This window comes from Staurois parvus, unplaced genomic scaffold, assembly GCF_062004578.1.
Source record: "Staurois parvus isolate SC_StPar_1 unplaced genomic scaffold, SC_StPar_1.0 ptg000041l, whole genome shotgun sequence".
Classification (NCBI taxonomy): Eukaryota; Metazoa; Chordata; class Amphibia; order Anura; family Ranidae; genus Staurois; species Staurois parvus.
Genome location: NW_028317837.1, coordinates 127,235 through 149,599, shown reverse-complemented (window position 1 = coordinate 149,599; position 22,365 = coordinate 127,235). Strand labels below are relative to the sequence as shown.

At 50.2% G+C, this 22,365-nt stretch overlaps 1 protein-coding gene and 1 long non-coding RNA gene across 2 annotated transcripts in view; one reads left to right on the top strand and one right to left on the bottom strand.

Annotated features, from left to right (window-relative positions):
• The window catches only part of LOC149470496 (uncharacterized), a 30,225-nt gene extending 18,889 nt beyond the window's left edge, over positions 1 to 11,336 (bottom strand). The window contains exon 1 of the mRNA XM_089663163.1: positions 10,941 to 11,336. The gene's annotated coding sequence lies outside the window, so the exon portion shown is untranslated. The remainder of the gene's footprint in view (positions 1 to 10,940) is intronic.
• Positions 11,266 to 19,232, top strand: LOC149470495 (uncharacterized). The gene is made up of 2 exons (XR_016308598.1): positions 11,266 to 11,781; positions 18,423 to 19,232. It is a non-coding gene; the product is annotated as an uncharacterized LOC149470495 (long non-coding RNA).
• The last annotated feature ends 3,133 nt before the right edge of the window (positions 19,233 to 22,365 follow it).

Here is a 22,365-nt window from a genome sequence, read left to right as displayed (position 1 = left end):
ATGGGAGGCCCGTAATCTGCCAGCACCCTATGACAAAATGGAACCCAGCAGCAGTGTGAGGAGACCTGAAAGTGGCACATGGCAGAGTGTGGCGATGGAGACAGCAGCAATGGGAGGCCGTACAGGGACCCATGACACACTGTGGACCTGACAGCATCATGAGGAGGCGGTACAGGGGCCCATGGCAGATTAGGGGCCTGGCAGCAGCAATGGGAGGCCCGTAATCTGCCAGCACCCTATGACAAAATGGAACCCAGCAGCAGTGTGAGGAGACCTGAAAGTGGCACATGGCAGAGTCTGGCGATGGAGACAGCAGCAATGGGAGGCCGTACAGGGACCCATGACACACTCTGGACCTGGCAGCAGCATGAGGAGGCGGTACAGGGGCCCATGGCAGATTAGGGGCCTGGCAGCAGCAATGGGAGGCCCGTAATCTGCCAGCACCCTATGAAAAAATGGAACCCAGCAGCAGTGTGAGGAGACCTGAAAGTGGCACATGGCAGAGTCTGGCGATGGAGACAGCAGCAATGGGAGGCCGTACAGGGACCCATGACACACTCTGGACCTGGCAGCAGCATGAGGAGGCGGTACAGGGGCCCATGGCAGATTAGGGGCCTGGCAGCAGCAATGGGAGGCCCGTAATCTGCCAGCAACCTATGACAAAATGGAACCCACCAGCAGTGTGAGGAGACCTGAAAGTGGCACATGGCAGAGTCTGGCGATGGAGACAGCAGCAATGGGAGGCCGTACAGGGACCCTTGACACACTGTGGACCTGGCAGCAGCATGAGGAGGCGGTACAGGGGCCCATGGCAGATTAGGGGCCTGGCAGCAGCAATGGGAGGCCCGTAATCTGCCAGCACCCTATGACAAAATGGAACCCAGCAGCAGTGTGAGGAGACCTGAAAGTGGCACATGGCAGAGTGTGGCGATGGAGACAGCAGCAATGGGAGGCGGTACAGGGACCCATGACACACTGTGGACCTGGCAGCAGCATGAGGAGGCGGTACAGGGGACCATGACAGATTACGGGCCTGGCAGCAGCATGAGGAGGCGGTACGGGGGCCCATGGCAGATTAGGGGCCTGGCAGCAGCAATGGGAGGCCATACAGCACCCTATGACAAAATGGAACCCAGCAGCAGTGTGAGGAGACCTGAAAGTGGCACATGGCAGAGTGTGGCGATGGAGACAGCAGCAATGGGAGGCCGTACAGGGACCCATGACACACTGTGGACCTGGCAGCAGCATGAGGAGGCGGTACAGGGGCCCATGGCAGATTAGGGGCCTGGCAGCAGCAATGGGAGGCCCATAATCTGCCAGCACCTTATGACAAAATGGAACCCAGCAGCAGTGTGAGGAGACCTGAAAGTGGCACATGGCAGAGTGTGGCGATGGAGACAGCAGCAATGGGAGGCCGTACAGGGACCCATGACACACTGTGGACCTGGCAGCAGCATGAGGAGGCGGTACAGGGGCCCATGGCAGATTAGGGGCCTGGCAGCAGCAATGGGAGGCCCGTAATCTGCCAGCACCCTATGACAAAATGGAACCCAGCAGCAGTGTGAGGAGACCTGAAAGTGGCACATGGCAGAGTCTGGCGATGGAGACAGCAGCAATGGGAGGCCGTACAGGGACCCATGACACACTCTGGACCTGGCAGCAGCATGAGGAGGCGGTACAGGGGCCCATGGAAGATTAGGGGCCTGGCAGCAGCAATGGGAGGCCCGTAATCTGCCAGCACCATATGACAAAATGGAACCCACCAGCAGTGTGAGGAGACCTGAAAGTGGCACATGGCAGAGTGTGGCGATGGAGACAGCAGCAATGGGAGGCCGTACAGGGACCCATGACACACTGTGGACATGGCAGCAGCATGAGGAGGCGGTACAGGGGCCCATGGCAGATTAGGGGCCTGGCAGCAGCAATGGGAGGCCTGTAATCTGCCAGCACCCTATGACAAAATGGAACCCAGCAGCAGTGTGAGGAGACCTGAAAGTGGCACATGGCAGAGTGTGGCGATGGAGACAGCAGCAATGGGAGGCGGTACAGGGACCCATGACACACTGTGGACCTGGCAGCAGCATGGGGAGGCGGTAGAGGGGCCCATGGCAGATTACGGGCCTGGCAGCAGCAATGGGAGGCCCGTAATCTGCCAGCACCCTATGACAAAATGGAACCCAGCAGCAGTGTGAGGAGACCTGAAAGTGGCACATGGCAGAGTGTGGCGATGGAGACAGCAGCAATGGGAGGCCGTACAGGGACCCATGACACACTGTGGACCTGGCAGCAGCATGAGGAGGCGGTACAGGGGCCCATGGCAGATTAGGGGCCTGGCAGCAGCAATGGGAGGCCCGTAATCTGCCAGCACCCTATGACAAAATGGAACCCAGCAGCAGTGTGAGGAGACCTGAAAGTGGCACATGTTTGGGGCATGATTCATGGCAGATTTAGTCAGTTGTGTCAGGAACTGGTGGTTTGAAATCCAGACTAATCCACGCCTGATTCATTTTCACAAACGTGAGTCTCTCCACACTTTGGGTGGACAGTCGTGTCCTCCGCGGAGTTACAATACCTCCTGCCGCACTAAACACGCGCTCCGATGCCACGCTACTGGCCGGGCATGACAGCCTTTCAAGGGCAAATTCAGCTAGTTGGGGCCAAAGGTCAAGTTTCATTGCCCAGTAGTCAAGGGGATTGTCTACCTCGGTTGGCAGGGTGCTGTCCAAGTAGGCCCAAGCCTGTTGTTTGAGGTCCTGCTCCAAGTCCACCTAATGCTGCTGCTGCTGCGGCTGGTTAGTAGTTTCCTCACTGCGCTGGTGAAGAAAGCTACTCATCTTCGACTGCAGACTGAGGCAGCCGCTGCTGGTGGAGCTGCCACTGCTCCTACCACCCCACCCCTCCCCTGCTGCCATGGCAGTGGAATGCGAGTGCACAGGGCCCACAGTGTCTGAGGATGGACGTTGGCGCAGAAAGGCAGAGACCAACTGACTACATAGGTGGTTTTTATAGTACGTTATTTTGGCCTCCCTCTCAGCAGGTGTGAAAAAGGCCACCATTTTTGAACGGTAGCGAGGGTCCAACAAGGTGGACAGCCAAAAGTCATCCCTCTGTCTGATGGTTATTATTCGGCTGTCGCTACGCAAGCAACCGAGCATGCTATGGGCCATTTGTGCCAAGGAATGCGAGGGACTCCCTGCCTCCATCTCCACAGCATACTGCCACGGTGCGTCTGGGTCCTCTGTCTCCTCCTCCTCCTCTACCAGATGCTCCTGCTCCTCCACTCCTGTCCGCTGAGTGGAAAAACCACCCATTTCACTCAATAATTCCTGAGCACCAATGTCCTCCTCTACCTCCTCCTCTTCTTCCTGTCCTGCCCCCACAGGGGTCATGTGGCGTTGAGATCTGTGCGCCACGTCTACCGCACCCTGACCAGCCATTGTTAACAGCATTTGTTCCAGGACGTGCAACAGAGGAATGACGTCGTTCATCCCATAGTCCTGCCGACTCACGAATAGCATGGCCTCCTCAAAGGGCCTGAGCAAGCGGCAGGTGTCACGCATGAGCTGCCAATGGCTGACATCTAAGTTACACAGGGGAGTACCTTTATCCGCTTGTAACATCAGGAAATCGGTGATGGCCTTTCGCTGTTCGTAAAGGCGGTCTAACATATGTAGGGTTGAATTCCACCTTGTTGCAACGTCACAGCATGAGGAGTCGGTACGGGGGCCCATGGCAGATTACGGGCCTGGCAGCAGCAATGGGAGGCCCGTAATCTGCCAGCACCCTATGACAAAATGGAACCCACCAGCAGTGTGAGAAGACCTGAAAGTGGCACATGGCAGAGTGTGGCGATAGAGACAGCAGCAATGGGAGGCCGTACAGGGACCCATGACACACTGTGGACATGGCAGCAGCATGAGGAGGCGGTACAGGGGCCCATGGCAGATTAGGGGCCTGGCAGCAGCAATGGGAAGCCCGTAATCTGCCAGCACCCTATGACAAAATGGAACCCAGCAGCAGTGTGAGGAGACCTGAAAGTGGCACATGGCAGAGTGTGGCGATGGAGACAGCAGCAATGGGAGGCCGTACAGGGACCCATGACACACTGTGGACCTGGCAGCAGCATGAGGAGGCGGTACAGGGGCCCATGGCAGATTAGGGGCCTGGCAGCAGCAATGGGAGGCCCGTAATCTGCCAGCACCCTATGACAAAATGGAACCCACCAGCAGTGTGAGGAGACCTAAAAGTGGCACATGGCAGAGTCTGGCGATGGAGACAGCAGCAATGGGAGGCCGTACAGGGACCCATGACACACTCTGGACCTGGCAGCAGCATGAAGAGGCGGTACAGGGGCCCATGGCAGATTAGGGGCCTGGCAGCAGCAATGGGAGGCCCGTAATCTGCCAGCACCCTATGACAAAATGGAACCCACCAGCAGTGTGAGGAGACCTAAAAGTGGCACATGGCAGAGTCTGGCGATGGAGACAGCAGCAATGGGAGGCGGTACAGGGACCCATGACACACTGTGGACCTGGCAGCAGTATGAGGAGGCGGTACAGGGGCCCATGGCAGATTAGGGGCCTGGCAGCAGCAATGGGAGGCCCGTAATCTGCCAGCACCCTATGACAAAATGTAACCCAGCAGCAGTGTGAGGAGACCTGAAAGTGGCACATGGCAGAGTGTGGCGATGGAGACAGCAGCAATGGGAGGCGGTACAGGGACCCATGACACACTGTGGACCTGGCAGCAGCATGAGGAGGCGGTAGAGGGGCCCATGGCAGATTAGGGGCCTGGCAGCAGCAATGGGAGGCCCGTAATCTGCCAGCACCCTATGACAAAATGGAACCCAGCAGCAGTGTGAGGAGACCTGAAAGTGGCACATGGCAGAGTGTGGCGATGGAGACAGCAGCAATGGGAGGCCGTACAGGGACCCATGACACACTGTGGACCTGGCAGCAGCATGAGGAGGCGGTACAGGGGCCCATGGCAGATTAGGGGCCTGGCAGCAGCAATGGGAGGCCCGTAATCTGCCAGCACCCTATGACAAAATGGAACCCACCAGCAGTGGAGCTGGTGCTCTACTCCGTGGCCGTTTGCCTCCACTGACACTGCTGCGACCCTGCTGCCTCCTGGGCAACCCACCGACTGTTTTGCTCGCTGCCAAGCTGGCACCCTCTTCTCCTGATGATGCGGAAGCAATAGCCTGATGACGACGAGGCTGCCAAGTGCAATCAGCCTCCTCATCATCAATTAGGGTCTCCGCCTCACTACTAGCCCCCTCGGCTGCGTGTGGGTCAGGAGACAGACCTGTCTCTAGACCGGCTACCGAGCCACTCTCCTCGCCAGTACTTCTTCGCCTGGCTGCTGAAAAGGCGGATTTGTCTCCCCCCGTTCCTGACCGCCCTCTGTTAGCTCTTCCTCACTGTACAATGGGGCTGAGCCCACAGCATGCGATACTTCGCTTGGTGAGGGAACAGCAAAGGACAGGGGCAGGTAGAGGACACGTGATTTCAGTGGGCTTGCTCCCGGGCCATGCCAACTAACGGTTGTGTCTGACGTACCCACCGACCGTTGGCTGTAGGTGTCAGAGGTGACCTGGGAAGAGGAAGACGACCGAGCCAACCAATCGATGACGGCAGGGTTGTTGGTGGAGACACGACCGCTGGATGACACTGGGAGCACTGGCCTCTGGCTGTGACTAGTGCTGCTACGACCCCTTCCTCTGCTGCCACGTCTGCTCGCTCCTGAAACATTGCCTCCTCTGCCACTCCTCTACATGTTGTCTGATATACTCTTTAATTCAACGATTATGTGTCCCTGAGTAACGATTCTGTGTCCCTGAGTAACAGTTATGTGTCCCTGAGTAACAATTCTGTGTCCCTGAGTAACAATTCTGTGTCCCTCAGTAACAATTATGTGTCCCTCAGTAACAATTCTGTGTCTGTCCCTGAGTAACAATTCTGTGTCCCTCAGTAACAATTCTGTGTCCCTCAGTAACAATTCTGTGTCTGTCCCTGAGTAACAGTTCTGTGTCCCTGAGTAACAATTCTGTGTCCCTGAGTAACAGTTATGTGTCCCTCAGTAACAATTCTGTGTCCCTCAGTAACAATTCTGTGTCCCTCAGTAACAATTCTGTGTCTGTCCCTGAGTAACAGTTCTGTGTCCCTGAGTAACAATTCTGTGTCCCTCAGTAACAATTCTGTGTCCCTCAGTAACAATTCTGTGTCCCTCAGTAACAAATCTGTGTCCCTCAGTAACAATTCTGTGTCTGTCCCTGAGTAACAGTTCTGTGTCCCTGAGTAACAGTTCTGTGTCCCTGAGTAACAGTTCTGTGTCCCTGAGTAACAGTTCTGTGTCCCTGAGTAACAATTCTGTGTCCCTCAGTAACAATTCTGTGTCTGTCCCTGAGTAACAATTCTGTGTCCCTCAGTAACAATTCTGTGTCCCTCAGTAACAATTCTGTGTCCCTCAGTAACAATTTTGTGTCTGTCCCTGAGTAACAATTCTGTGTCCCTAACAGTTCTGGGTCCCTGAGTAACAGTTCTGTGTCCCTGCGTAACAGTTCTGTGTCCCTGAGTAACAGTTCTGTGTCCCTCAGTAACAATTCTGTGTCCCTCAGTAACAATTCTGTGTCCCTCAGTAACAATTCTGTGTCTGTCCCTGAGTAACAGTTCTGTGTCCGAGTAACAGTTTTGTGTCCCTGAGTAACAGTTCTGTGTCCCTGTGTATCAGTTCTGTGTCCCTGAGTAACAGTTCTGTGTCCCTGAGTAACAATTCTGTGTCCCTCAGTAACAATTCTGTGTCCCTCAGTAACAATTCTGTGTCCCTCAGTAACAATTCAGTGTCTGTCCCTGAGTAACAGTTCTGTGTCCCTGAGTAACAGTTCTGTGTCCCTGAGTAACAGTTCTGTGTCCCTCAGTAACAATTCTGTGTCTGTCCCTGAGTAACAATTCTGTGTCCCTCAGTAATGATTCTGTGTCCCTCAGTAACAATTCTGTGTCCCTGAGTAACAATTCTGTGTCCCTCAGTAACAAATCTGTGTCCCTGAGTAACGATTCTGTGTCCCTGAGTAACAATTCTGTGTCCCTGAGTAACAGTTCTGTGTCCCTGAGTAACAGTTCTGTGTCCCTCAGTAACAATTCTGTGTCTGTCCCTGAGTAACAATTCTGTGTCCCTCAGTAACAATTCTGTGTCCCTCAGTAACAATTCTGTGTCCCTCAGTAACAATTCTGTGTCTGTCCCTGAGTAACAGTTCTGTGTCCCTGAGTAACAGTTCTGTATCCCTGAGTAACAGTTCTGTGTCCCTGAGTAACAGTTCTGTGTCCCTGAGTAACAGTTCTGTGTCCCTCAGTAACAATTCTGTGTCCCTCAGTAACAATGCTGTGTCCCTCAGTAACAATTCTGTGTCCCTCAGTAACAATTCTGTGTCGTTCCCTGAGTAACAGTTCTGTGTCCCTGAGTAACGATTCTGTGTCCCTGAGTAACAGTTATGTGTCCCTGAGTAACAATTCTGTGTCCCTGAGTAACAATTCTGTGTCCCTGAGTAACAATTGTGTGTCCCTCAGTAACAATTCTGTGTCCCTCAGTAACAATTCTGTGTCCCTCAGTAACAATTCTGTGTCTGTCCCTGAGTAACAATTCTGTGTCCCTGAGTAACAGTTCTGTGTCCCCGAGTAACAATTCTGTGTCCCTGAGTAACAGTTCTGTGTCCCTCAGTAACAATTCTGTGTCCCTCAGTAACAATTCTGTGTCCCTCAGTAACAAATCTGTGTCCCTCAGTAACAATTCTGTGTCTGTCCCTGAGTAACAGTTCTGTGTCCCTGAGTAACAGTTCTGTGTCCCTGAGTAACAGTTCTGTGTCCCTCAGTAACAGTTCTGTGTCTATGAGTAACAGTTCTGTGTCCCTCAGTAACAATTCTGTGTCTGTCCCTGAGTAACAATTCTGTGTCCCTTAGTAACAATTCTGTGTCCCTCAGTAACAATTCTGTGTCCCTCAGTAACAATTTTGTGTCTGTCCCTGAGTAACAATTCTGTGTCCCTAACAGTTCTGTGTCCCTGAGTAACAGTTCTGTGTCCCTGCGTAACAGTTCTGTGTCCCTGAGTAACAGTTCTGTGTCCCTCAGTAACAATTCTGTGTCCCTCAGTAACAATTCTGTGTCCCTCAGTAACAATTCTGTGTCTGTCCCTGAGTAACAGTTCTGTGTCCCTGAGTAACAGTTTTGTGTCCCTGAGTAACAGTTCTGTGTCCCTGTGTATCAGTTCTGTGTCCCTGAGTAACAGTTCTGTGTCCCTGAGTAACAATTCTGTGTCCCTCAGTAACAATTCTGTGTCCCTCAGTAACAATTCAGTGTCTGTCCCTGAGTAACAGTTCTGTGTCCCTGAGTAACAGTTCTGTGTCCCTGAGTAACAGTTCTGTGTCCCTCAGTAACAATTCTGTGTCTGTCCCTGAGTAACAATTCTGTGTCTGTCCCTGAGTAACAATTCTGTGTCCCTCAGTAATGATTCTGTGTCCCTCAGTAACAATTCTGTGTCCCTGAGTAACAATTCTGTGTCCCTGAGTAACGATTCTGTGTCCCTGAGTAACAATTCTGTGTCCCTGAGTAACAGTTCTGTGTCCCTGAGTAACAGTTCTGTGTCCCTGAGTAACAATTCTGTGTCCCTCAGTAACAATTCTGTGTCTGTCCCTGAGTAACAATTCTGTGTCCCTCAGTAACAATTCTGTGTCCCTCAGTAACAAATCTGTGTCCCTCAGTAACAATTCTGTGTCTGTCCCTGAGTAACAGTTCTGTGTCCCTGAGTAACAGTTCTGTATCCCTGAGTAACAGTTCTGTGTCCCTGAGTAACAGTTCTGTGTCCCTGAGTAACAATTCTGTGTCCCTCAGTAACAATGCTGTGTCCCTCAGTAACAATGCTGTGTCCCTCAGTAACAATTCTGTGTCCCTCAGTAACAATTCTGTGTCTGTCCCTGAGTAACAGTTCTGTGTCCCTGAGTAACAGTTCTGTGTCCCTGAGTAACAGTTCTGTCTCCCTGAGTAACAGTTCTGTGTCCCTGAGTAACAGTTCTGTGTCCCTGAGTAACAGTTCTGTGTCCCTGAGTAACAGTTCTGTGTCCCTGAGTAACAATTCTGTGTCCCTAAGTAACGATTTTGTGTCCCTAAAGTATCTGTGGCCCTAACTCTGTCCCTAGTACAGAGAGGTCTGTCTCTCTTGAATGACCGGAGGCAAATGGAGAATTGTAAGATGGCCGCAATTTATAGCTCCACCATTACACAGTGCTGGCTGGCTGGCTGGCTGCTGATTGGCTAATGCGATCACATGTCATGAATGAATGCATTATGGGTCAACGCGCCTTGTCTGCGCGCCTTCCCAGAGATCCCCGCTCCGTCGCCACACATGTCGCCGCCATTTTAGGAAAAATTTCGATTCGCGCATCCGAAGTCTGCTAATTTTCGGATTTGGCGCGAATCAAATTTTTCCTAATATTCAAAACGAATTCCACTTCGCCAAGTTCGATTCGCTCATCTCTAATGGGTATGTACAGGTGAGGAGTACGGAGGTATGACAGTGATGGGTATGTACAGGAGAGAAGTACGGAGGTATGACAGTGATGGGTATGTACAGGAGAGGAGTACGGAGGTATGACAGTGATGGGTATGTACAGGTGAGGAGTACGGAGGTATGACAGTGATGGGTATGTACAGGTGAGGAGTACGGAGGTATGACAGTGATGGGTATGTACAGGAGAGGAGTACGGAGGTATGACAGTGATGGATATGTACAGGAGAGGAGTACGGAGGTGTGACAGTGATGGGTATGTACAGGAGAGGAGTATGGAGGGTATGACAGTGATGGGTATTTACAGTTGAGGAGTTACGGAAGTATGACAGTGATGGGTATGTACAGGAGAGGAGTACGGAGGTATGACAGTGATGGGTATGTACAGGAGAGGAGTACGGAGGTATGACAGTGATGGGTATGTACAGGAGAGGAGTGTGGAGGTATGACAGTGATGGGTATGTACAGGAGAGGAGTACGGAGGTATGACAGTGATGGGTATGTACAGGAGAGGAGTACGGAGGTATGACAGTGATGGGTACGTACAGGAGAGGAGTACGGAGGTATGACAGTGATGGGTATGTACAGGAGAGGAGTACGGAGGTATGACAGTGATGGGTATGTACAGGAGAGGAGTACGGAGGTATGACAGTGATGGGTATGTACAGGAGAGGAGTACGGAGGTATGACCGTTCCCAGGGAGGAGTATCTCAGGAAGGGTCTATACTCCACCATAACTCTGGTTCTCGGAGTGTCAGGTCCCAGCGGGTTCTCCTGGTGTCTCTCTTGTTATTCTGTCTCGGACACATCAGAGGAACATGGTGGGAGATCGGCCTGAATGTCCTTCCTAGGAGGGAATACCGGAGCCATTCTGAGGCCCATTTAATGGCCGGCAATGAGGAGGAAACCAACACTGAGAAGTAGATGCTGAGATATATACAGCACGGGGCAACACAGTGGCTGAGTGGTTAGCACTTCCACCTGGCAGTACTCGGGTTGTTGGTTCAAATCCCAACCAAGGCACCACCTGCCTGGAGTTTGCATGTTCTCCCTGTGCCTGCGCGGGTTTCCTCCGGGTACTCCTGTTTCCTCCTACACTACAAAGACATGCTGGGAGATGAGTTCACTCCTGTCTAAGTTGTCCGTAGTATGTGTATGTATGAATGTGAGTTAGGGCTCTTAGATTGTACGCTCCTCGGGGGCGGGGACTGATGGGAATGTACAATATAGATGTAAACTGACGGCGCTATATAAGTACCTGGAATAAATAATAATAATACACCCAGATCATCGATGACGAGGAGGAAGGTTAGGTCACAGATGATTGGTCCATCTATAGCAGGGACAGGAGCCGGGACCAGGAATAGGAGATCCACCTGACTTACCCGTGTGCTCTGACATGAAGAAGATCTCATGCTGGCCCTATGGTGGCCGTGTGTTCAGGATGGAGACCGACAATCACTGGACCTTCTAGAAGCCAATCTAAAATGGCTGACAGGAGAAAAGTGTTCCCGGGACAGGAAGTGAGACAGACAGGAAGTGACTCCGGATAGGAAGTGACTCCAGACAGATTTATACAGAGGCTGCAGTATGGAGAGCAGACACTAGATGGTGCTGGTCCAAAAAAAGCTGAATAGCATAAAACAGGGAAAAACCTGAAAAACAAAAGATGATGGCGGCTCGTAAACTTCTACGATGAATGAAACACAGTTATCACAATGCAGTGCAGTGGAGTAGATATTTGTCCTCCATTTTATTGTAGCCCGCACTGTTCTCCTCTGGCGGCCATTTTCCTTTGGTCTTTTATCTATGTTTGTACATTTATCACATTACAGTGCAGTGGATTAGATCTCCCTCCTCCATTTTTTTGTAGCCCTCCTGTCCCTCCTCCGGCGGCCATTTTCCCTTAGTCTGATATGAATGCTGGCACATTTTGTCCCCTGATATTAGACATTAGCCGGGTGATTGTATACACACAGCGGGCAGATCTCAATCAATGTCACCCACTAGTCTATACTGTCACGGGGTTGGCCAGCCAATTGGCTTGTGTGGTGAATCGTTCTGCCCTTCGCAGGTCCACTCGATTGCGGCGGTAAAGACTGCCTTCTACATCCACAAGATATGATCGAGGAGCAACCCTCTGAACACAGGAACCCAGTCTCCAGCGAGCGGCCCTGTCACCTGGAAGCGGCTTCATACGGATTGGCTCTCCAATGCTTAGTTCAGGTAAGTCTTTAGCAGACACATCGTATGACAGTTTGGCAATCTGTTTCCTCTGCTGCAGTTTTGCCGAGACACCTGTAACCACAGAAGGATCAAGTAATTTGTTGGCTACAGGCAATGAAGTCTTCATTCTCCTAGACATCAAGCGCTGTGCAGGACTACTGTCCATGCCTTCAGATGGGGTGTTCCTCCAATGTAGAATGGCCTTCCATGGATCAGTACCATCAAACTTGGCCTTCTTACAAAGATTCTTCAATATCTTGACAGCCAATTCCGCTTTGCCATTGGCTTGCGGGTGATTCGGGGATGAGGTAACATGCTCAAATCCCCAATCTGTAGAGAAACGTCTGAATTGCTCACATGCAAATTGAGGTCCATTATCCGAGATGACTCTATCCGGCTGGCCATGCAAACTGTGCTTTACAATGCTTGATGGTAGTATCAGCAGACAGGTCAGGACGTAGCTCAATCTCCCAAAAGTCAGAATAGTGATCAACAATTAGTAGAAAGTCCTGCCCAGCATAATTCAGTAAGTCCATGCTTACAATTTGCCAAGGCCGGGTGGGCAGCACATGCGACATCATAGTTCCTTTCTGTTGTGCCTGCGCATATTCATTGCATGCCGAGCAACACCTAACAAAGTCTCTAATCTCGTTCTGCATGTTGGGCCAGTATAGGGTATCACGTGCTTGCCTATAGCATGCTTCTCCACCAATGTGACTGGCATGAATACGAGTTAGCATCTCCCATCTTGAAGATTTAGGAATGATGACCCTTGGCCCCTTGTACAGTATACCATCTTGGATGGCGATTTCATCTCTGAAAGTCCAATATTCTCTCACAAGTAATGGGGCTTCCAACTTGGAATCAGGCCAACCGTTCAGGACAACATATTTAAGAGCCTGCAAACTCTCATTGGTTTCAGTGTGCTGTTTTATCTGAAGCAATCGTTGGTCCGTGACGTATAAATAGTCTGAATGATTAATCTGTGACAGGACCTCCAGGTCCCGCTGAACATTGCAAACTGTGTGTTGTGCATACTCAGGTGTACCACCTGCTGCTGTAGCTCTGCTAAGAGTGTCACTAATGTACATTTCAGGACCAGGTTTACAGACAACATTTAGGCAATAGTTTTGTAACGTGACAACATGCTCTGTAGACGTTTGGCTGCACACAAAAGTGGTTTCTGGAAAATAGAAATCAGGGGTTTATGGTCAGTTTCTGCCGTGATCTCGTCGCGCCCATAGAGGTAGTGGTGAAAGCGCTGGCAGGCAAACACTATACTCAGACATTCCTCTTCTATTTGTGCGTAGTTTTGTTCGGTAAGAGTCAGTGCCCTTGAAGCAAAAGCGATAGGCTGGCCAGCTTGCAATAGACAACACCCAAGTCCAGTTTTGCTTGCATCACTTTGAATAGTTACAGGTTTTGTAACGTCATAGTACTTCAGGACAGGTGTGTCCGTGACCAAGCGTTTGATGTCCTGCACTGCATTATCATGCTTAGGAAGCCAATGACAAACAGCGTCCTTGTCCAGAAGCCTTCTCAATGGCTCACAGACCTCTGAGAGGTGTGGTAGGAATTTTGCTAGGTAGGTAACAAATACAATGAAGCGCTGCAGGGATTTCACATTTGCTGGCTGCGGCATATCCAGTATGGCTCTGATTTTTTCTGGGTCAGCCTTCAAACCCTCCCAGGTTAGAATGTGTCCATGAAAGCGGACTTCTTTGACCTTGAATTGCAATTTTTCATGCCAAGTCTCAATTTTACCTGCCTACAATGATTCATCAGTTCCAGCAGTTTGCCATCATGATCTTGATCTGCTTCCTCATCTGTGTCCCCACAACTAACCATAAGGATGTCATCAGCTATTGGTTCATTACCACCGAGTCCAGCCAATAGTTCATGTTGTTTACGTTGATACACCTCTGGTGCAACTGATACCCCAAAAGGCAGTTTGCGCCATCTTTTCCTGCCCCACGGAGTCCAGAAGGTTGTCATGTAACTACTTGCATCATCCAACTTACACTGTAAAAATGCATCCCGGGCATCAACAAGCGTGAACAGACGTGCCTTAGGCAGCTTGTACAAAACATCCTCGAGAGTTGGCATGATGTAGTGAGATCGTCTCAGTGCCATATTTAAGAATTTGGGATCTATGCATATTCGTAGCTTATTTGGCTTCCTTACAATCACCATGTTACTTATCCAGCCAGTTGGGTCAGTCACTGGTGCCAAGTGTCCATTGGCCTCATACTGGTCAAGCTGTGCCTTAACTGCCTGTTTTAATGCCACCGGCACATTGCGTGGTGCACATTGGACTGGAGGGACACTCACATCGAGGTGGAAATGAACTTCCCCTGGTACAGATTCTACTGGCCCAGTAAACACATCACTATATTCCTTTATCAGCAGTTGTTTTGTCAAGGGCCCCTTGGATAGATTGTCCATCACATTGCACTCTGCAGGGACGGAGAAACGTCTCAGCCCTAGACGCTCACAGGATGAGCCAGACAACAGTGGCTTTTGGCTGCTTCCACAATTTCACACTCCAGCTTGTGTGTTAGTCCACATATGGCACATTCTGTCTTGAAGAGCCCCAGAGATTTCATCATCGCACCGGAGTGTAACTTTAATCTGGTGTCACTTGGCAGTAGACGTGCTTCTGGTGCTGACACCATTTTGTCTCTTAAGCACATTACATCCCACGTTGTTCCTGAATGGAGGTGACAGGATTGGGGCTTATTATTGACATGTAAAGTGACAAACCATTTCTTTCCTCTGGATTGCACAGCGCCGATCAATTCACTGCTGTCTATAACTTCAGTGGTGTGTGTGGGGGGAGGTAGGTGATCTGTGTGGGGGGAGGTAGGTGATCTGTGTGGGGGGGGAGGTAGGTGATCTGTGTGGGGGAGGTAGGTGATCTGTGTGGGGGAGGTAGGTGATCTGTGTGGGGGGGTAGGTGATCTGTGTGGGGGGGGTAGGTGATCTGTGTGGGGGAGGTAGGCCCATCAATTCACTGCTGTATATAACTTCAGTGGTGTGTGTGTGGGGGGAGGTAGGTGATCTGTGTGGGGGGAGGTAGGCCCATCAATTCACTGCTGTATATAACTTCAGTGGTGTGTGTGGGGGGAGTTAGGTGATCTGTGTGGGGGGGGAGGTAGGTGATCTGTGTGGGGGGGGTAGGTGATCTGTGTGGGAGTAGGTAGGTGATCTGTGTGGGGAGGTAGGTGATCTGTGTGTGGGGAGGTAGGTGATCTGTGTGGGGGGAGGTAGATGATCTGTGTGGGGGGAGGTAGATGATCTGTGTGGGGGGAGGTAGGTGATCTGTGTGGGGAGGTAGATGATCGGTGTGGGGGGAGGTAGGTGATCGGTGTGGGGAGGTAGGTGATCTGTGTGGGGGAGGTAGGTGATCTGTGTGGGGGGAGGTAGGTGATCTGTGTGGGGGAGGTAGGTGATCTGTGTGGGGGAGGTAGGTGATCTGTGTGGGGGGAGGTAGGCCCATCACTGCTGTCTATAACTTCAGTGGTGTGTCTCTTCCTCATATGCGGATGTGTTCTCCACGTTGTGTCATTTGCCTATTGATGGCCGTCGTTTACTTGACAAACAAACGTTAGTAAAATGGTTTGTTCTTCCACAAGACTTCCAAGACTCCCCATAGGCTGGACACGGCTCTTTAATTCTTTCATGCACAGTCCCACAGTATCTGCAAGCTGTAGGGTTGGCAGTATTTGTGCTCATCAGGCGGCGTTGCTGCAGTTTGTTCCTGTTGCCATGCTGCATTGCAATGTTTATGCTGTCGGTCTGCTGTCTGTCCTGTTCCATAACTTTCAGACGTCTGTCAGTGAGCTCTGCTGTACGGCACGTCTCAATGGCTGTGTGTAGAGTGAAGTCATGTTCTCTTAGGAGGCGCCTGCGTGTGCTCTCTCGCTAGCTATACCAACAACAATTGTGTCCCTTATCAATTGGTCTCTGAGTGCCATATTCACAAGTTGCTGCCTTTTCTCTCCAGTGTGTAACAAAGTGATCCAAAGATTGTCCCTCTTCTTGTTTGCAGCATCCAAACACATCCCTTTCATAAATGACATTTGTAGCAGGTATGAGATCATCTTCCAGTACATTTACAATGGCTGTAACATTGTGTTGCTGATCTGCTGTGAGGGTCACATGGTGTTTATACACATGCCTGCATTCACTGCCCATGACTCTTCTCAGAGTTGCTGCCGGCACTCCTGCACATTTCTCATTCCAGCCTGTAGCCAGACAATAATCTTCACATTCAGCTCTGAAAGATTCCCAATTGCTGCTCCAATCCCCAGTCATTGTCATCCCCTCTGGGGGAGGTATGCCATTCATGGCAGCCATATTGTCAGGAAGCCTCTGAGCTATCAAATCTCAGACAATCCTCAGTCTCAGGCTGTAGTTCACAAACCTGTGTTTCCCAAAGCTGCTGCGCTCCAAACAAGAGGCTCAGTCCTGATTCCAGTCACTTCTGACACCATGTTTCATGTACAGGAATGAAGACAACACAAGCTGCTGGTGTGAGGAATCATGTTGTACAACAGAACTGCATCCGGGTCAGCATAGAGCAGCACCGCGCCAACCCCCTAAAACGTTCCACCCTAGGTAAACGCCTTGTTTGCCTCGCAACAAATTCGCCCCTGGGTACAGTGACATGGTAGGGGGAGAGTTCAAATTTGAGTGGGGCAATGATATGGGGGTTGGCAGTGATATGGGGGGGCATTATATATGAGGCACATTGACATGTGGGGGCTTGACATGGGGAGGACAGTGACATATGGTGTTGCCTGACATGAGGAGGACAGTGACATTGGGGGGTCAGTGACATGGGGAGGACAGTGACATTGGGGGGTCAGTGACATGGGGAGGACAATTACAATGACATGGGGAGGACAGTGACATTGGGGGGTCAGTGACATGGGGAGGACAGTGACATGATGGGTCCTAACATGGGGAGGACAGTGACATTGGGGGGTCAGTGACTTGGGGAGGACAATTACAATGACATGGGGAGGATAGTGACATTGGGGGGTCCTGACATGGGGAGGACAATTACAATGACATGGGGAGGACAGTGACATTGGGGGGTCAGTGACATGGGGAGGACAATTACAATGACATGGGGAGGATAGTGACATTGGGGGGTCCTGACATGGGGAGGACAATTACAATGACATGGGGAGGACAGTGACATTGGGGGGTCAGTGACATGGGGAGGACAATTACAATGACATGGGGAGGACAGTGACATTGGGGGGTCAGTGACATGGGGAGGACAATTACAATGACATGGGGAGGACAGTGACATTGGGGGGTCAGTGACATGGGGAGGACAATTACAATGACATGGGGAGGACAGTGACATTGGGGGGTCAGTGACATGGGGAGGACAGTGACATGGGGAGGACAATTACAATGACATGGGGAGGACAGTGACATTGGGGGGTCAGTGACATGGGGAGGACAGTGACATTGGGGGGTCCTGACATGGGGAGGACAGTGACATTGGGGGGTCAGTGACATGGGGAGGACAATTACAGTGACATGGGGAGGACAGTGACATTGGGGGGTCAGTGACATGGGGAGGACAATTACAGTGACATGGGGAGGACAGTGACATTGGGAGGTCAGTGACATGGGGAGGACAATTACAGTGACATGGGGAGGACAATTACAATGACATGGGGAGGACAGTGACATGGTGGGTCCTGACATGGGGAGGACAGTGACATTGGGGGGTCAGTGACATGGGGAGGACAATTACAATGACATGGGGAGGACAGTGACATTGGGGGGTCAGTGACATGGGGAGGACAATTACAGTGACATGGGGAGGACAGTGACATTGGGGGGTCAGTGACATGGGGAGGACAATTACAGTGACATGGGGAGGACAGTGACATTGGGGGGGTCAGTGACATGGGGAGGACAATTACAATGACATGGGGAGGACAGTGACATTGGGGGGTCAGTGACATGGGGAGGACAATTACAATGACATGGGGAGGACAGTGACATTGGGGGGGTCAGTGACATGGGGAGGACAATTACAATGACATGGGGAGGACAGTGACATTGGGGGGTCAGTGACACGGGGAGGACAATTACAATGACATGGGGAGGACAGTGACATTGGGGGGTCAGTGACATGGGGGGGACAATTACAATGACATGGGGAGGACAGTGTGGTTGAGTTGTAGTCTGGATGTCGGTCAGTCTGTGTTGTCAGTTGGGTGTGCCCATGTTTTATGATCAGTTGTGGAGTGTTGCTCGTGTTTTATGATCAGTTGTGGAGTGTTGCTCGTGTTTGCTAGGAGTCTGTGTTTTTGTTTGGGGTGCAGGAAATGTTTCATTTTGTCCTGTAATCAGGTTGAGGTGACGTGTGTCAGGTTGTCAGTCTGTTGTTTCTGTTCTGTTGGATTGGGATCATCCTTGGACTTCTGTAGGTAGATATGGGGGGGTGTCAGGCTGGTTGCGGTGTTGCTCTGTAATTCTTGGGTGTCATGGCCGGTGTGTTTAGTCTTCATGCTGTTGTATGTTACATTGTTCATGTATGTCTGTTATCCTGTGAAATATCATTGTTCTATTTGTTGGTTTCTAACTCTTCTCTTTGTTCTCTGTTTTAGGTCCAGGCTTTGTTCGCTGTATACAGCATTGTTGTTGCTATTGGGGGTGCCCTTGCAGATCTTCAATGGTCACATCAACCTGTGACGGGACGTGTACTTATCCATGTGGATAGAGAACTTGGCTGATAATGGTGTATCCAGATCACCTTTCCAGAATTCTGCTCCTGTCACTTCTGGATAATTCATCTCCTTCATCTGTTTTCAGGCATCAATGTCTCACCTTGCAATAGTGTAGCCTACTTCCTCTGGTCAATAGCAGGAATAGACTGACCATTTTTAAACTCGGGCACTGCCCCAGGGCCAGGGGACAGTAGGGGGCCCCATGAGATGCCCCTGGTACCTTTTCCATAGGCTTTTTTGTTTGGGCAAGGACACAGGGGCCCCATGAGTGGTTAGTCCACCCCTGGCCAACAGTGAGAAGAAATAAATGAATGGACTATTGTTGTTATAGCAGTATTCAAGCATTCATTTATTGTTTAATGTGGTTTTTTTTATCTTTTATATGATTTAAAATATATTTTCTAACATTTTTTGAAATCAAATGTTTTTTGTTTCACCAATAAAAGGGCCATGGCCTATTGTATCCTACTATCTAGTCATGTTTTGTATGTATCAACATTGTTATGGCTGATATTTAGATTTATGTTGTGCTTATCCACTTGTTGTCTGCAAGGTTTTACCTCCATGACGGCAGCCTTTCTAGCTATTCATTACAGTGCTACTTTAACTGGCCGTTGCAGAGTCATGTAATATTGTAATAACATTGAATTTGATTACCAATATATATATAAATATTATTTTTATTATTTATTTACTTTGTATTATTTTGCATCACCACTGTTTATTTTCCATGATAAATTGATTTTAAAGGCTTAAGTTCTTTCAGCTTCATGCATTGTATGCATGCATTACAAAAACATGTATGTTGCAGTACACCCATCCCCCCACAATATTTACTTGATCCCCATTGATATCAATGAATGGCCACAACAGCCTTGGCTGTCCCTTTTCTCTGCCTTGTCATTGGCTCCCACTGCTGTAAATCACAGGCAGTCATGTAATGAAGTAAGAGGGGGCGTGGCCAAGCCGTGGCCTGTGTGTGAATGGACACATGGACCATCATCTTGCCAATGCACCTGCTTGGGTGTCTCCATAGGAAGTTAAGTATCATTTTTTTTTCTTAGTTTCAAAAGAAAATTAAACTTTCATATAGATTTTGAAAAGACTGGAAATATGTAAAATTAAAAAATACTTTCTACTCCAATAAAATCCTATTTCTTTAGATGAATGTAGGCAATAATGGATCATCCGACATGTCTTTTCTATGTGTTATTAATTGGTTGGGGGGAACAATACAGTCTATAAACTATGTTCTATACAATATATCTGATCATTCTTCAGTCATGAGGAACTCTCGTCTTCTTTTTCTCGAGGCTCTAAAATGCCCAAATGATATCTGTATGGAAATTAGAATCTTTTTTTTTTCTTTTTTTTTTGTTGTGAAAATGTTTTGATTAACTAATTGCCAACAGCAGATATCCGAATGACGGCTACACTGCGTCCGGCCAGTTCTGGGTGGACATCATATGACATCCTCCCAGAACGCGCTCTCCTGGGCGCCCCCTGGTCCGCACACCCGGCGATCTCCGTGATCGCTGTGTTCTATGTACACGGCTGATCACGTAATGTGTTAAAAGGCCAATTATGCCTGGATTTCAGCACCTGATCAGCCGTGTCCAATGACACACTGATCACCGGGAAATGCCATTGCAGGTTCTCTTTCCTCACGCTGTCAGAGCACCAGGAAAGTACTGACGAGAACCGGCAGTTGTCAGAGCGGGGATCGGCACCGATCATTAGGCCAGTGATGATCAGTGCCTTGAGGATCGGTGCCCAGCAGTGCCACCCACCAGTTACGCCCACCTGTGCCTAGCACTGCACCAATCTGTACACCCACCTGTGTCAGCCACCTGTGCCCAGCAGTGTACCCACCTGTGCCCACCAGTGCCACCCACCTGTGCCCACCAGTGCCACCCACCTGTGCCCATCAGTGCAGCCCAGCAGTTGCATCAGTCAGCGCCCAGCAGTGATGCCAGTCAGTGCCACCTATCAGTGCTGTCTATCAGTACCCATTATCAGTGCTGCCTATCTGTGCTACCTCATTAGTGCTGCCTATCAGTGCCATTGAGTGCTGCTTATCAGTGCCCATCACTGCTGCCTATCAGTGCCCATCAGTGCTGTCTATCAGTGCCCAGCAGTGCTGTCTATCAGTGCCCATCACTGCTGTCTATCAGTGCCCAGCAGTGCTGTCTATCAGTGCTGTCTATCAGTGCCCAGCAGTGCTGCCTATCAGTGCTGTCTATCAGTGCTGCCGATCAGTGCTGCCTCATCAACGTACATCATTGAAGGAGAAAATTTACCTTTTTTAAAAAATTGTATAATAGAAACAAAGCAATTTTTTTTTTTTATTGTTTGCACTTTCTTTTTTTATATTGCAAAAAGTAAAGTGCCCAGCAGTGCTTAAATACCACCAAAAGAAAGCTCTATTTGTGAGAAAAAGATAACCATTTCATATGGGTACAATGTTGCATGACCGCGCAATTGTCATTCAAAGTGCAACAGCGCTGAAAGATGAAAATTGGCCGGTAAAGAAGGAGGTACAAGTGCCGGTAGGGAAGGAGGTACAAGTGCCGGTAGGGAAGGAGGTACAAGTGCCGGTAGGGAAGGAGGTATAAGTGCCGGTAGGGAAGGAGGTATAAGTGCCGGTAGGGAAGGAGGTACAAGTGCCGGTAGGGAAGGAGGTACAAGTGCCGGTAGGGAAGGAGGTATAAGTGCCCGGTAGGGAAGGAGGTATAAGTGCCGGTAGGGAAGGAGGTATAAGTGCCCGGTAGGGAAGGAGGTACAAGTGCCGGTAGGGAAGGAGGTACAAGTGCCGGTAGGGAAGGAGGTATAAGTGCCGGTAGGGAAGGAGGTACAAGTGCCGGTAGGGAAGGAGGTATAAGTGCCCGGTAGGGAAGGAGGTATAAGTGCCCGGTAGGGAAGGAGGTACAAGTGCCGGTAGGGAAGGAGGTATAAGTGCCGGTAGGGAAGGAGGTACAAGTGCCCGGTAGGGAAGGAGGTACAAGTGCCGGTAGGGAAGGAGGTATAAGTGCCGGTAGGGAAGGAGGTATAAGTGCCGGTAGGGAAGGAGGTATAAGTGCCAGTAGGGAAGGAGGTATAAGTGCCGGTAGGGAAGGAGGTATAAGTGCCGGTAGGGAAGGAGGTACAAGTGCCGGTAGGGAAGGAGGTACAAGTGCCGGTAGGGAAGGAGGTACAAGTGCCCAATAGGGAAGGAGGTATAAGTGCCGGTAGGGAAGGAGGTACAAGTGCCGGTAGGGAAGGAGGTATAAGTGCCGGTAGGGAAGGGGTTACAAGTGAATGTGGAAGAAACATATTATTATTATTATTATTATTAATAAATGTCCCCCGTGTAGTACAGGGTCATCCTCTGACTGGTGGAGTCTGATCTTGTGTGCTGACTCTTGTCATTATCTTTTCATTTAAATTGAACTCATTTTTTTGCAACATTTAAACATGTAACATGTTAGGAACGTTGTGCTCACCCTTCAATGTTGTCCTACAAGATCATCAATTCCATCTGCTATCTGTTATCCTGTGTAATTCTTTATCCCCTCACTGACATGTCCTGTTTTATGTCATGCATTTAGGGTGCAGGCTGCCGTGGCAACCAAAAATTGGCTCAAACACCCCTCCCCCCACAACCAGAGAGACACTGACCCCCCCCCTTCAACCACAAAGAGAGCTTGACATTGAACAACAAGACCCCACCCCTACCCGAGAGAGCCCTCCACTACCACCACTCCCCATACACTGGCAACACCCCTCCCCCCACAGCCAGAGAGACACTGACCCCCCCCCTTCAACCACAAAGAGAGCCTGACAT